The following is a 13992-nucleotide window of genomic DNA, read 5'->3' on the forward strand; positions in this document are numbered from 1 at the left end:
TTACTATACAAGGAAAATAATACATTTAAGTGATTATGGCAAAAACATTATTCCACAAATGTGTGCATGTTATATAAGACAATTACATTGTTCACTTTCTGCAAACTCACCAGCTAGTGAACTTTCTGGCAAGAGTCTCCATATAAAAAATGACTTTAAGAGAATATAGGAAATCTTTTAATTCATTAAAAACCGTATTAGGGAAATGTGATATACCCTGCTAAGAACAGGGTCGTGGGGTGACCTACAACTCCAATCACAGATAATTGCAATAAGACACATAGCAAACTGACAGAAAACATGCTATTACTTAAAGATTACTCAAGTCCCAGAAATGTCTTTATGGATGTTAGCTAGCAAGTAACTCTGAATGACAACTAACTCTGAGGAAATCTTAAACTTGTCAAATCAATTCTCATCCTCCAGTGGTTCACACAACTCCAAAATGGAACAGGCAACAATGACAGACATCGAGAGGTCATCATACAACTAAGTCATCTCTCTCTAAAAGGCAGATCCCCACAAGTCTTCTCAGCCTTCTGAAATGAAGTAATAACAATGAAATCATATTTAGGAGCACACTGAAAGTCCACTGAAAGCTATCAGGATTTATCTCAGCTCGAATAGGCTTAAAACTTGGCCACTGAATAACTTTTAAGCTGTTGGGGCTCTGCAACAGACAGACATTTTCTCTAGCATGTGTCTGGATCACCAGTATGGGAACAGCTTTTGCCATACCACTGCTTAAATTGATTTAAATGAAGTAGCATGGTACAGTGATAGAAGGAGGAGCATAATAATCCAAGGAAAGAGTAGCAGGGACTTTGCCCTACCTCATACTGCCAAGTTGTCGAAGAGGAAAGAAGACAAACAACAAGAGAAAAATAATTTTATCCCAGTCCTGTGAACTGTTTGTTGCTGATAACATTATAATGTAGCTCATTCACCTCCTCGGACTGCTTGTCCCTTGTTCCACATGTAGTGGAGAAAGCTCAGGTGGATCATAACTAGGCCCTTTTCTCTCTGACTGCTTTTGCCTGTGAGTTGTTTTTAATATGCACTAAGCAGCCGTCCTCTTTGCAATTCATTTCCCTGCTTGCTCCCAGCAATGCCCTGTTGTTTAGACACTTTGATGCACTAGTGTCTACGAACAGCTTGCCAGCAGCACCCACACAAGCAGACCTCAAAAGACTGACCTAGAGACATTTTTTTTTTTCTTAAAATTGACATTTTAACAGAGCACCAGAAGCAGGAGTCCTGCTTGGAGTGCCTTATTTCCATCTTCATGTAGCCCGCGGATTTAAAAGGATAAGGGAACTTTTAAAGCCTCCCCTTACAGGCTAATCTCATCACTTACATTTTCTGATTGTCATTTGCTGGCTCAGGTTCAGATGCCTCCATTTATTCAGTCCTTCTCACTGGACTTAATTAAGCTGTGGAAGTTATAAATAACCAGACTCCAGGATCGGTCTCATTAAAAATTAAAGTCCGTTAAAAAAAATCTGGACTATTCATATTATCACATGAAAATTCACTATATGTTTTTCTTTTTTTTAATGAGAAAATACGCAGATTAAGCCACTTGAGAGTCTTCTTTCTCCACAGCTTTGATTTTAATTTTAAAAGTGCAAAACTAAATAAAAAGTTTTGAAGCCAGGGAACTTCACTGCTACCACCAAAACTGCTTTTGATTCCCACTGGAAAAAAAGACAGCTTCAGAACTATTTTTCCCCTAATCTCATCATCACAAAAATAATTATCTCTTCTTGGATTTAAACATTACTTTGTAGTATTTTAAACCTACACAGTACTCAGTTATGCTACTGGTCTCGTAACAGGAGAGAAAACAGCTTGCTACAGTGAAACAAATTAATCTACATCTACTACTCTGAGTACCTAAACAAAAACTACACTGACAGCACAAGTTTAGAGAGAACATCAGATTTCAGTTCCCATTATGATTTTAGGGGAGTAAGTACCATAATCTGTGATTTATATTTTGAAGCAACCCTTTTGACTCTCCATTCATGTGACAAATTATGGTCAATACAAAAAAATTATGAACCGTCCCCTAAAAATAATCGGTATTAATAATATTAACATTTTTTCTTATTTTCCCTCTGAATTTTGACATCAGGGTTGAGGCTATAAAATGTGTAACATTTCTAGGTATTTTTCTGCAATCAGAACAGCAGAAAACTGTTTTCTATTATGCATATTTAAGAAAATAAAGCAGAAGTTTTCACAAATACTTTTCAGCTGTTGAGGTCTTTCAGGGCAGAAGGATGCTTACTAGACTCATTATAAATTCAAGCGTTGGCACCACAATGCCAACAGAAAGCATGCTGCTTGACAGACACTGCTTCCCAGGAAAATGGAGAACTGTATTTGGCACCATCAGAGATGCTTCCGAGACCCCCCCTTAGGATGGAAAACTGCCTCTAAGGGGGTGGTGCAAATATAGGAATCTGGACACTACATTTTTCTTGGTAAGCTATTTTTCACCCTCTAGGTCTGATCCAGTGCAGAAGGAGCCGTGGTTGCACTTGCCAGAGAACAGTAGGACCAGATTTTGCCAGAAGCAAAAAACAATTCAGCAAGGAAGAAAATGATCCCCTCTCTTCTATCTACCCCCGGGCTTCCTTGCAACTTCTCTCAAACACTTAGAGAAACCAGGCTCCCAGGGACAGAAATACCAATATAATCTTCAGTCCCTTAAATGTAGACTATCTACCCAAGTGTCAGGGGGAGAAAGAGCATTCCAGCCATTTCAGGAGTTGGTGATAATTCTTGCTCCCAGGCCAGTTGTAACGATGCTTCATTTTCTTCCAATGCCATATAACTTCTCTATTATCTACTGGCATTACAGCTGTTGATTTCTTGTTTTCTCTGATGGGACTGTGCAGGGACTTTTTAAATCCAGTGCCTGACAAGAGTTTCAGGGGGGACTGTCAGAAAAATTACTATAGATTATTCTTAAATTACAGCTGTACCCAGTGGTTTTGTAACCGCCATCAGAAAAGTATTAATGGTAACAGAACAGATATCTACAATTGGCCCTCTCAGACGAGCCATGTGTAACATATTCCCTATAATAAGGAGCTCTGCTTTGAACCGAGGCATCAACCTTAATAAACTATGCTACTCCTACTGCTGCTGCTAAGAGGTTGTTCGGACAGTTTGTTAAACACCATTTTTTTGGGGGGTTTGAAATCTAGCAGCACTAAATGTATTTGCTGTGAAAATGACACATCTGGGGAAGAAATGATGGAGAGAGGATTTAATTTCATTAAAATTTGTTTTCTGTTTTATCAGGTTTTCTTTTTTTAACAGTGCACTTCGTTGGATAAGGCAGTCCTCCTGTCAAAGCAGCTCACAGAAGGATTTACCACACAATGCTGCTGAAATGCAGTTGCTTCCACAGCAGCAACCAGTTAACAGGGAAAGCACAGAACAGTTTGGCTGAAGAGAGAGAAAAAGGGAAGCTGTGGGCAATGTAAACAGAACCTACCACTCTTTCCACACGGATTGCAACAGTATGATTAGTTTTATGCCTGTGGTGTGTAGATGGGCCCTGTTAGGCTTTCAGGTCTTTTCAGAACAGCCTCAACCTGTACCATAGGAGCCTGACAGCAGGCTGCTGGAATGGGGTGATGACACCGCTGCTAGATGACACCAAAGCGGGTGCCCTGCAGAGAGCATTTCAGTCTCCCTGAAAACTCCTCATGAATGATCCGCAAGCTGTGTATGTCTGGGTTGAAATTCCAGAGGAGGCAAGAAGCCCCTAGACAGACACATCAGGCAGAAGACAGGTAGGAAGAGGGTGATGACAGGTACGGAAACAAAGGAGGAGACCGGGCTGCTCTGATCAGGGCTTACATGTGTCACCCCAACAGCAGTCCTAAGGTGAAAGCGCAGACCACCTATGTCATTCTCTCCAGATCACATTAACCCTTCAGAAAGAAAGAGGGGGCTGGATGATTCAGTAACTCTCACAATCTGTTTCAGGCTCTAAAGAGAAGCAGATGCTGTTTCCTCTCTCTCCTTCCTCATCTCCTTCTCTTTTAAAAACAGGGAGCCCTGCAAAATCATTCTCTCCACGCAGAACAAATAGTTCATTACTGTTTGCCTTTATGAGAGTAGGCGAGTAGATTTTGTACCTTGTCTGATCAACATTCATGCCAATTTTTCAAGGCTGCCTTGCTGGAGCAGATGCAATAACATTTTATTATACAACACAGAATCCGAAGGGATACTTAGCATGCACTGAATCAGCATCGCCACAACCCCCCTGGCTACCTGCACTGGCTCTGCAACAGCCCTTTGCAACTTCTTTAGTAAAGAAATGCATAAGGGTTGATCTAGTGGTGAGGGAGAGCGTAAGCAAGGACATAAATATATTATGTCCAGCTTGGATCCTGACAACTTCAGTTTCTTTTGATTTAGCTTTGTTGCCCACAAAGAGAGAATGGAAACATCAGCAACAGCTCCTGGACTTCCCTGGTAGTTTGCAAGTACACACAGCTTCTCAGAGGGGAATGCTAGAGAAATGGATGGGACTGCCTTAGTACAAGCTTTAAATAATCAACATATTGTGACTGTACAGGCAGGCTCTAAAAATGGCTCCAGTGGGAAATGGATAGGAAGACTAAAGAAGAGGAAAGAAACAGAGATGTGAAAAGGAGCAGAAGAGAGGGAGGTGAAGTAACAGGGAAACGAAAGCAGAAGTTTTGCAACACTGACTACACCAGCTCTTTGGCAGGGGTTCTACGAACCCCGATGCGCTGCTCAGCCTGGCCATTTCCAAAGATGGATTAGCAAATTAATGTAAGCAGAGCATAAAGTTGCTGACTGTGGTGGCGTTGAGTCACCTTGGGCCTCATCAGCATTGCTAAACATTGCCCGTAACCTTTCCATTATCACTGAGGGTCTGCACAGCACCAGGACCCAACTGCTCCAATAATTTCAATTACTTTCCCTGACAAATTTTATGTTTCATGTATTTTACTGGCCTGATAATTATGATTTCTCTCATTTCTCGCTATCGAGCTTAATGGGTTCCAGCACGAGTGTACGGTTTCAGAAATGAAGTTCCACTTGAATTCACAAGTTATTATCTACTTTCGCTAATGGAATTGGAAAAAAGAGAAAGAGTGGGAAAGAGATAAAGGATGAGTAGAGACAGGAGAGAAGAGAGGAAGAGAGATGCATGCACAAAAAAAGACTGAGGGAAAACATGTTGACAGAGGGAAAAACAAGAGAGAAAGAATAGAGACTGAGTTAAGACAAAGATGAAGCACAAGAAGGACGAAAACCAAAAAGGATGTATGGGAGAATGCGATAAAGACTGAGACAGAGAGAGAGAGAGACAGACACAGAAAAATGGGTATACAAACAAATGAGAAAGAGCTGTGTAAGGATCAGCATAAATGAGAGTGGAAAACCATCAACATTAAGAGCATTAAAAATGCTTTCTTGCATCATGACTGAAGAGTTGATAGGTTATCTCAAACCTTGGGCAGGCAGCAAAGATCTCAGCTCTGCACCTTCTCCTACTGACCGCAGAGGAAATGATTAATATCCCCAAATAATCTTGCTGGCAATGGTAGATCTCCCAATTAGAGCTAGCTCGGAATTAATCTTTTAAAGTGTGTTAAAGATCCTGAAAAAAAAAAAAAAAAGAGTGCAAAATGTGCTCCTTTTTCTATCATGGACCTGTCATTCAAGACGATTTAATCAATTCTGTTGTCTCTGCTGACCAAAGTTACCACTACTCCTTCTTTTGATCAGCCCTAGAGTGTCAGAAGAGGTATACAGAGTGAGCTTGAGCTATCATTATTTGCACATCATCATCAGAGTTGTTTAAAAAGTAGGAATAAAAAAGCTAAAGTAGTAATTAAATACCAAACCCAGGCATGGCCATTCAGCAGTAACTGGTGTCTTCCTTTCCATTTATAATCTGAAAACATTTACCTATATTCAAATTAAAGGTCCACCTTCCCTCCTTCCCTACCCATACACAGGCTCTCAGCATGAAAATGCTGCCCTGATGTCAGCGAAGAAAGAATTTACAGCAGTGATGTCGAAGAGGTGAGGGCAGGATTTGTCTTTCTAACTTTTTACTGTTGCCTGAAGTGGGCAAGTATATATATATCAGCAAAACTTTAGAAGCTGAAAGCCAGAAAAAGAATGATTTTTTCTGTAAGCTGCAGGAAGTCACTAAAAGAAAACAAGCATCGCCTAATGTTGCTACTTTGACAGCAAAACATTTTAAAGAATTAATGACCCACTTTATCAGAGATGTTTATGGAGACAGTGTTCAACTCTCCTGCCCAAGCCCAAAGGCACAGGGACACAAATAACCTGGTTTGGGATACAGTGCTTATTTAGGATGCAGGCCACCTGCAACAGGGTTAATATCACTGGAGCACTGAGATGAAGAACATACATCCAGAATGCCATCATACACTGTCATTGTCATGGTTCACCGGTGGAAAGGTGTTGCTCTGAAAATCACTTACAAGCAAACCTTGAATGTCATGAGTTTATACATGGCCTTGAGTAGGACAGAAAAGTGAATACAATGAGCAGAGCGATAACAGATAATAAATGTCTTAATCTAAAGATTTTTTTTTCTAGATCTTAAAGCAGGTGAGTGAGATAATAATTGAAAACAGAAAATCAAGACTTCAAAATTCCTACCCAAGTAAACATTCTAAAAATCCTCTTCAGGTCAGTCTTCATTTTCCCCCAAGATTTAAAATACTCAGTAAAATTCTCATGATAAAAAGTCACTCTAAACAAGAACAATCATCAAATCTGTATTTAAAAGCATCTAAAAGGGAATTTCTAATTATCCTTCAAAATCAATTTTAAAGAAAAACAATTTTGTTCTATTGGAAGAAATTTTAAAGAAAGTTTTTCTGCCGGCTCCGAATGTTGCTAAGAATTAATTATTTCTGTTCTGTTGACAATACTTGAGCTGTTTTCAGTAAACCTGCAGATTTCCCTACACATGTGATGGTACTCAGTCAGACACTAGATGAACATGCACAGCTTCACAACTTCCTTCCCAAACACCTCTAAAATGAGCCAACAATGATATTTAAATCCTCCCAAGATCCTCATAAGTGTTAAGAATTAACAAAGGAAAGAATTAAGCGTTAAGAATTGAAAAAGGAAAGCAGAATAAAAGAATAAAGAATAAGGTCTCCACGTGTAACATTTTTTCCATACATTTCTGGTATTTATCCCTTGGAGGGCACAAACAAGTTTTTAATCAGAGCTAAAAGTCAAGAAAACCACACTTCTAAAGTGAAGCTGTGGCCATTTCACATGTATGCCTCACTGATATGCCATGGAGGGGTACATCAAGGAGGGATATCAGGTCCTTTGATGTACCACCAAAAGGATGGGTGATATTTCTGCTTTCAACATTTTTCCCTGAATGTAGTACAATCCTTCCTGCTATGAGCAGCACATAACTGAACCTCCCAAGAAGCTTGAGAAATATCACTTTAATTTTGGTTTGGAACTTTCAATGGACCAGCTTCTTATATACGGGGTTTTAGGTCCATCCACAACCCTACTTCACCCAGCAGCAAATAAGAGCCAATGATGCAATTTTTTGTCATTACTCTTCATTTGCTCTTTGAAGACCTGTAGAAAGGAATGGTCCCACCAATGCTGATCATCTTTCAGGTTTTTTTCTTCTCACAGTCTACACACTGATTTTGAATGGAGGCTAGAAGAGCCAAGAGCCATATGGCTCTTCACTCTACATTCATTTTCTCTGTCCTGATCTACATCCTGTCCTTTTGTGACAATTTAAGAATAAGCAACAATCAGAAAGGAAGGATTGTGGCTAAATAAGACTTTAAACATGGAAGAAGATGCAGAGATTACACAAGCGTTTATGATGTTGGAGACATGGCGAGGTCACTATACGTACAAGGAGTAAAACACAGTTTCTTATTCCACGAGGCAAAGATAAGATATGCAACTCTAAAGTTATGTAGTAACACAGGCTCAGCCATAAGGACTCTGTAAATGCTCAAGAACAGGCTTATTTGGTGACAGTGACTTGAAAGCTGAATACATCTGGACTAGCATACGTACCCAGTGATAACTTCTCAGGAGAGTTAATGATTTGCTGAAGTCCACACCAAATACCTTCTCACAGCACAGTATCCCAGGAACCCAGATCATCCCCAGTGAACAGAGTAATTAGCTCAGTTTCTCAGCAGCATAAGCTAAACGGAAGGTTGCCATCCAACGGATAATAGCTGAGACCTTACCATTCCCATCCCAAGAAGGGGAAGAGATCCCTGTAGGGTTAGGCTTGCAGCACCTGCAGGGAAGATGAGGAAGGGAGGGACAACCCTGGCTCCACCCACCAAGGTAATCACTGCTGCGCACCTCCCTTCTCGATGCTGGCGGTGGCTGTGCTCTGCAAAGTAGGCAGTTGGTCTTGTGGCTGTTTTGGATGCCCCTGGCAATCTGCTGTGCTTGGCAATTCTGTTTAGCTTATGCCTTTGGCTAGTGTCCATGAAGCCATTCTGCCTGGATAAGTAGAGAGAGGGCTGGAACCACTTCCCAGACCTCAAAACAAACTCTACAACTTCTCTGAGTTTCACAGAACCACATGATCTGAATTTCCCTGACCTTGATTAATCATTGCTGTTTATCTCCCTCTACCAGTAGCCAATGTATCTGTTAATTTAGGTTTCTAGCCTAAGAGATTTACCTAAGCAGGTGAACTTTGAAGGCTGTCTACATAAGAGCAGAAAACTTTAAAATAATTAGGGGGGTTGTCAGTAGCACCTGAAGAACCAGTGTAAAGGAAATGCATTGTTCCTCCCATTCTTATCCCTATACCAAAACCTCCGTGTGCACTCCTGTTATAAGGTGAGTTTCTAGCACTGTACTAGGGGTTAGTGAATTTGGATTCTGCTTCCTATTCTGTCAGAAGTTTCATGAGTGGCTGGAGCACTGTCTCAGTTTCCCTGCCTGTAGAAGAGAATGATGTTTTTAGTAAAGACCAACCAGGGGAAAAAAAAAAAAAAAAAAAAAGTTTTAATGTGTTCTTGAGTCTTAAACTTCCCCTTGTGTATACTGGAGAAAAGAATTTCTACCCTTACTGTAAGGCTCCTTGTTAAGACTCTCCTAAGTAATATAAATATACCTTCCAGGTCCTCTGTTTTCCACACTCCAGGATCTCACCTTGCTGCAACTGTTTAAGGTTCAAGTATTCAGAAGAACTTTGCTATCTATTTCCCATCATCTTCAAGGAGGAGTTATGATGTGCCTGTTTAAGGGCTGTATTACCAATTTAGGGCCACAGAGTCCGTGTAGGTTATCCTTCTGATACATTTGTGAAGGACTCTCTTCTCAGCGCTTTGATTCAGAAAATCTTATTAACAGAGTGCATATACATTTGCGGAAGCTTTCTTTATTTCTCTAGCCTCTTCTAATATAGGTGGTACTTATGGAATGTAAAGCAAAAATATAACTTCAGAAGACAGAAAGCAGCTTCATCCCTGTAGCCCTAAGCTTGCACATAGCCTGAAAGATGAGGACACCGGTTAAGTGTTGAGCTCCTAGGCCTTCTCAAATGACAGGTGAACATTTCATGATCTTTAGCTCCACAAACACTGTCACAGCATTGATGCCTGTATTACTGTGGTCTCTAGTGACCAAAGACCGGTGTCTAGAGGACCAAGGCAAAAGCACAGTCTCCCGTGTTTTTACAGTAGTAGCCCAAAAACTTGGAGAAGTAGGAGGGGTCATCGATGTGTGCCTTTATTTATGTGTGAATAAGAAAAAGGGGAGATGCCTTCAAGCACGGATGGATACACGTACTTGAAGACATGCATACGTCTGTATCGGAACACCACGAACACAAAGGCTGCATTAAAGTGACTACTTTTGTTTCAAGAATCTGAGATTCAACAGCCAGAAAGAACTACTGTCTGTGATCAGAGAGATGTTATGTAAAACAGAAGGGTCAACTTTACACTCTCAAATGTAATTTAAAGGCTTGAGCTTATTTCACTTCATCTTCTATTTTGAGAAGTGTAGGGGATTCTTCATGAAGCTACTTCATTGGCACAATAAAACTATTGCTTGGAGGAACAAAAAGAGAAACCTTGTTTGTTGCACCATTTTTCAGAGTCCTTCAGTACTTGTCAGCTACCTGGGGGATGGCATTTAATTACGGAGATTGACTCTTCTCAGGATTCTTGCTTGACCTTGTCAAAAAGTAATTGATGATATGTGACCTGCAAATTCAAAAAGGGCATGTGACTTCTTCTCTCCCTGCTTCTCCAACCAACCAACCTTGACAGAGGAAGGTATATATGAAAGAGTAAGGACACCAGTGCAGGAACAACACACATCTGTTCCTCCCAACCTTGCAAAAATGTGAGAACAAGCTCTATTGGAGAAGCTCTCGTGCCCTACTTCTTCTGGCCTCTGAACATTCCTCCAGAACTGTATGTTTTCTAGATGGAGTTGGAAGGACACAGTTTTAGACAAACAGATATCCGAAGGGAAAAGAGCTAATCAAAAACTGCCAAATTTCAGAAGCAGCAATGTCAGAAGCAGATTAATAATAAATGTTCATGTGTGCACACCGGTGCACATGCGTGAGTGGGTGTGAGACAGGATAAGACATTCTGATAGGCAGAGCAGGAAGATGAGTTACCATCTTTTCCTTTCTTTCCTTTCTCTTCATTCTGCTTATCTGAGGAACAAGTGATCTCCTTCCAATTAGTTGCATCCAGACCCAAATGCTGATGAAGCTCTTGTTCATCACTCTGTGATTGGCATAGCAACCTGCCATATGTAACAGCTCCACAGCAGAGACGGTGGGGGCAATGGGCACACTATACACAGAGGTGTAAGAAGACAACAGTCACTCACCACTGACCCTCCAGAGAGGTAACAAGGAGAAAAACAAGGCAGGAAAAAGAAAGCTCTCGACAAGTATTTCTGAAGACAATCTCATCTGTCCACTAAAACCAAAGACTTTACAAGACACCTGGCTGACAAAACTTTGTCTCATCATCTCAGCCTTGTCCCCTAGAGCTGTCACATTAAGAGTCTGCACTTTCATACAGAGTCTGTGATCATGAGCTGAAGAACAGACTTGAAGCCACTTGGGAGTGGAAGACAAAAAAAAAAAAAAAAAAAAAAAAAAAAAAACAAACCACATGAAAAAAAAGACTACCAGCCCCTTGGGAATTGTGGGTGTTGGATCCTGAAACCTGGTTTTTCTAGTCCTCATCATTTCCTGCCTCTGCCTGCATATAAAGTAAGACAGGAGAGGAATCTTTTACCATCAAGTCTCGATCTGATGACAGTTTTCTCCACTTGATGGTTGAAAGTGCATTTGAGTTTCAGGTTTTCTTTCATCTTGTTTGCAAACAGAATGACATTTCTGTCATTTCAGCCATTTGCCTTCAACAGCAAGATGGTGATGACAGCCGTTTCCCAAAACTATGGGGCTAAGAGAAAGGAGGGGAATGACAAATTCGTGAAGATGGCAGCATACGTAAAAGTTTAATCAATACAGAATCAAAGCACTGCTGTGTTCAGGAATGCTGCTAATCTCCCTAAAACATCCAGAAACAGGGAGCAGGAAGCTTCGAGCCACCATAAGGTCTTTCCTGTATCACAGAATCAGGAGTTGTAGAACAGTTCTAACCTGTGCTTCGTTACACAGATGTAATACACAGTGATTACATTGCCCTATACTGGATAGACCCACAGAGAAGTATTAATAATTCATTAATTAACTACTACTACTACAGACAGCTAATAAAGTTGTCCATTAATTCAAGATTCAGTCTGGCTTAGGTAGCTGAAGGACACGAGTATAATTCCAGCTCCTGGTTTTTGTCTGTAGGAATGGGATTCATCAGATATGCATAAGTCAGAGAACAGTTCTGAGCAATGCTTCCATCAAGGGGGACTGAGCCCTCCCCATGCAGAAAAAGGACAATGATGCATTAGAGCATGACCTTAGGTGAAGCACTTAACCTCTTTGTGCCTCATTTCCCCTCCATCTGTGGAAACAGAAATGGCATTTACCTAAGTAGTCGGGGTACTGTGTAGCTTAATTCATTACTGCCTCAGAGTGACTTTGAGAATCTTGCATAAAAGGTGCTAAGAATCAGCAGGGAGAGGAATGACACACAGAGATATTATACATAAGCTGGTCCAACAAACTAACTGTGAATTCAGATAGGTGCTACTTACATGGATATTTATAATAAAGGGCATTTTTGTTGTTGTTGGTTTTGATTTGGGGAAGAAGGGAAGGGTTTTGGCTTTAATGTGCATTATATTACCACTCCCAGGAAATTCCCTGTTAAACCACAGGGCAGGGAACAACAGTTGCTTTCCACACCCTAGTCCACAGACATGTCCAAATGCTAATACAGAGGGATTGTTGCCAGGCCAGAGATTAGACCTTAGGCTCAGCCCTTCTCTTAAGACTCTTCTAGAGAGAGTTTACAAGCTGGGGACATGCACTTTACACAGCTACCCATCAGGTTACCCAAAGTTCACAGAAGTCAGCAAAATCAGTGGAAGGATTTATGCTTGACTCAACATTCCTCAATTCAAGAACAAGCCTATATATTCTTCCGAGACACGACCATGAAGTAGCTAACAGTTTTAATTTCCTAGGTTGGATTCAAATCTGTGGCTGTGACACAAGTGAAAAGCGCTCATGCTCATATAACCAATCTCTAATGCTATCTAGCTTCACAGCTTTTTTTTTTTTTTTTTTTTTTTTTTTTTTTTTAATCCCTAATACCCTGCCCAGCACTAGCTGTGAGAAAGCTGGCTGATACCTTCCTGCAGTATCAGTTGCTTATCGCCACCTACATGCCTTAGAAGTACGAATTATAATAGCTTCATTTACATGTGATGCTAACTAGAGGGAAGAACTGTGGGAACTTACATCACCCACAGAAGCCCAGACACTTAACAGAACTCAACACATCCCAGTATTATAACACTTAAGCAGATTCATGAGCCTGACTCTCATCTTTTACTGATAAAACATTGGTCTAACTCCACTGACTCCAAAAGGACATGTTCTTGTTCCATGCTTTATATCACTCATAAGAGAAGGCAAGTCCTCTGTATTTTTGCCCTCCCTCCCACTATCTCTTTTTGATTGGGGAAAATACCCTCCTCCCCTCTATGCTTGGGTGACAGAATGCTATGTGAGTGGCTACCAAGCAAGCAGCTCATTACATTGCCCAAAATTCTAGCAGCAGAGTTTTATAAATCCAGAGATAGGTAGAACAGTGTTTAAAAACATGCTCTCGCTTTCCTTTATTTATCTGACAGGAATGAGAGGTCACAAAGGCATGCTAGTAAAAGGTTCTGCGGAACAGAGCCCTGTTTGATATGCCAGAAACAACTGAGGGATATGACCTCACTTTGGATAAACACATTTTATACCATAGGTATTCAGGTAAATAATGTTTGGCTGTCTTAAGTAATGAATAATTATATCTAAAGTAAAATAAATGTACCAAAGAGGCAAGAAGGAATTGTAATTTAAATGTTTCATCCCTTTGCTATCTGTGCTTTAATGAGGTGTCCTAAAGGCAGTCATCATGCCAGCCTCTGCAAAAGTCTTCTTATAAACAATGTTTTTTCACTTCTAAATCACTAATTTCTAAAGATGAGAACCACACCCCTACATGTGTGGGTTTGGTTGTTTTGGTGTTTGTTTTGTTTTGTTTTGTTTTGTTTTGTTTCTGCTATTGGCTGTTTTTTTAAAGAAAAGAAAAAAGAAAAATCTTTTCAGTTTTTAAAAAGCTAAGACAACATGATCCAAGTACATCTTCATGGCTTCAGAATCAAATAAGCCTTAGGTTTACTGTGTTTTAAAACCACATGATCTCAAATCTCATTATATTTTAGTTCCTTGGATGCTCGACTTTTCAATGGCCTGAAATTCTGTTTGTG

The sequence above is a fragment of the Athene cunicularia genome, assembly GCF_003259725.1.
Source record: "Athene cunicularia isolate RWA chromosome 1 unlocalized genomic scaffold, athCun1 chr1_part1, whole genome shotgun sequence".
NCBI lineage: Eukaryota > Metazoa > Chordata > Aves > Strigiformes > Strigidae > Athene > Athene cunicularia.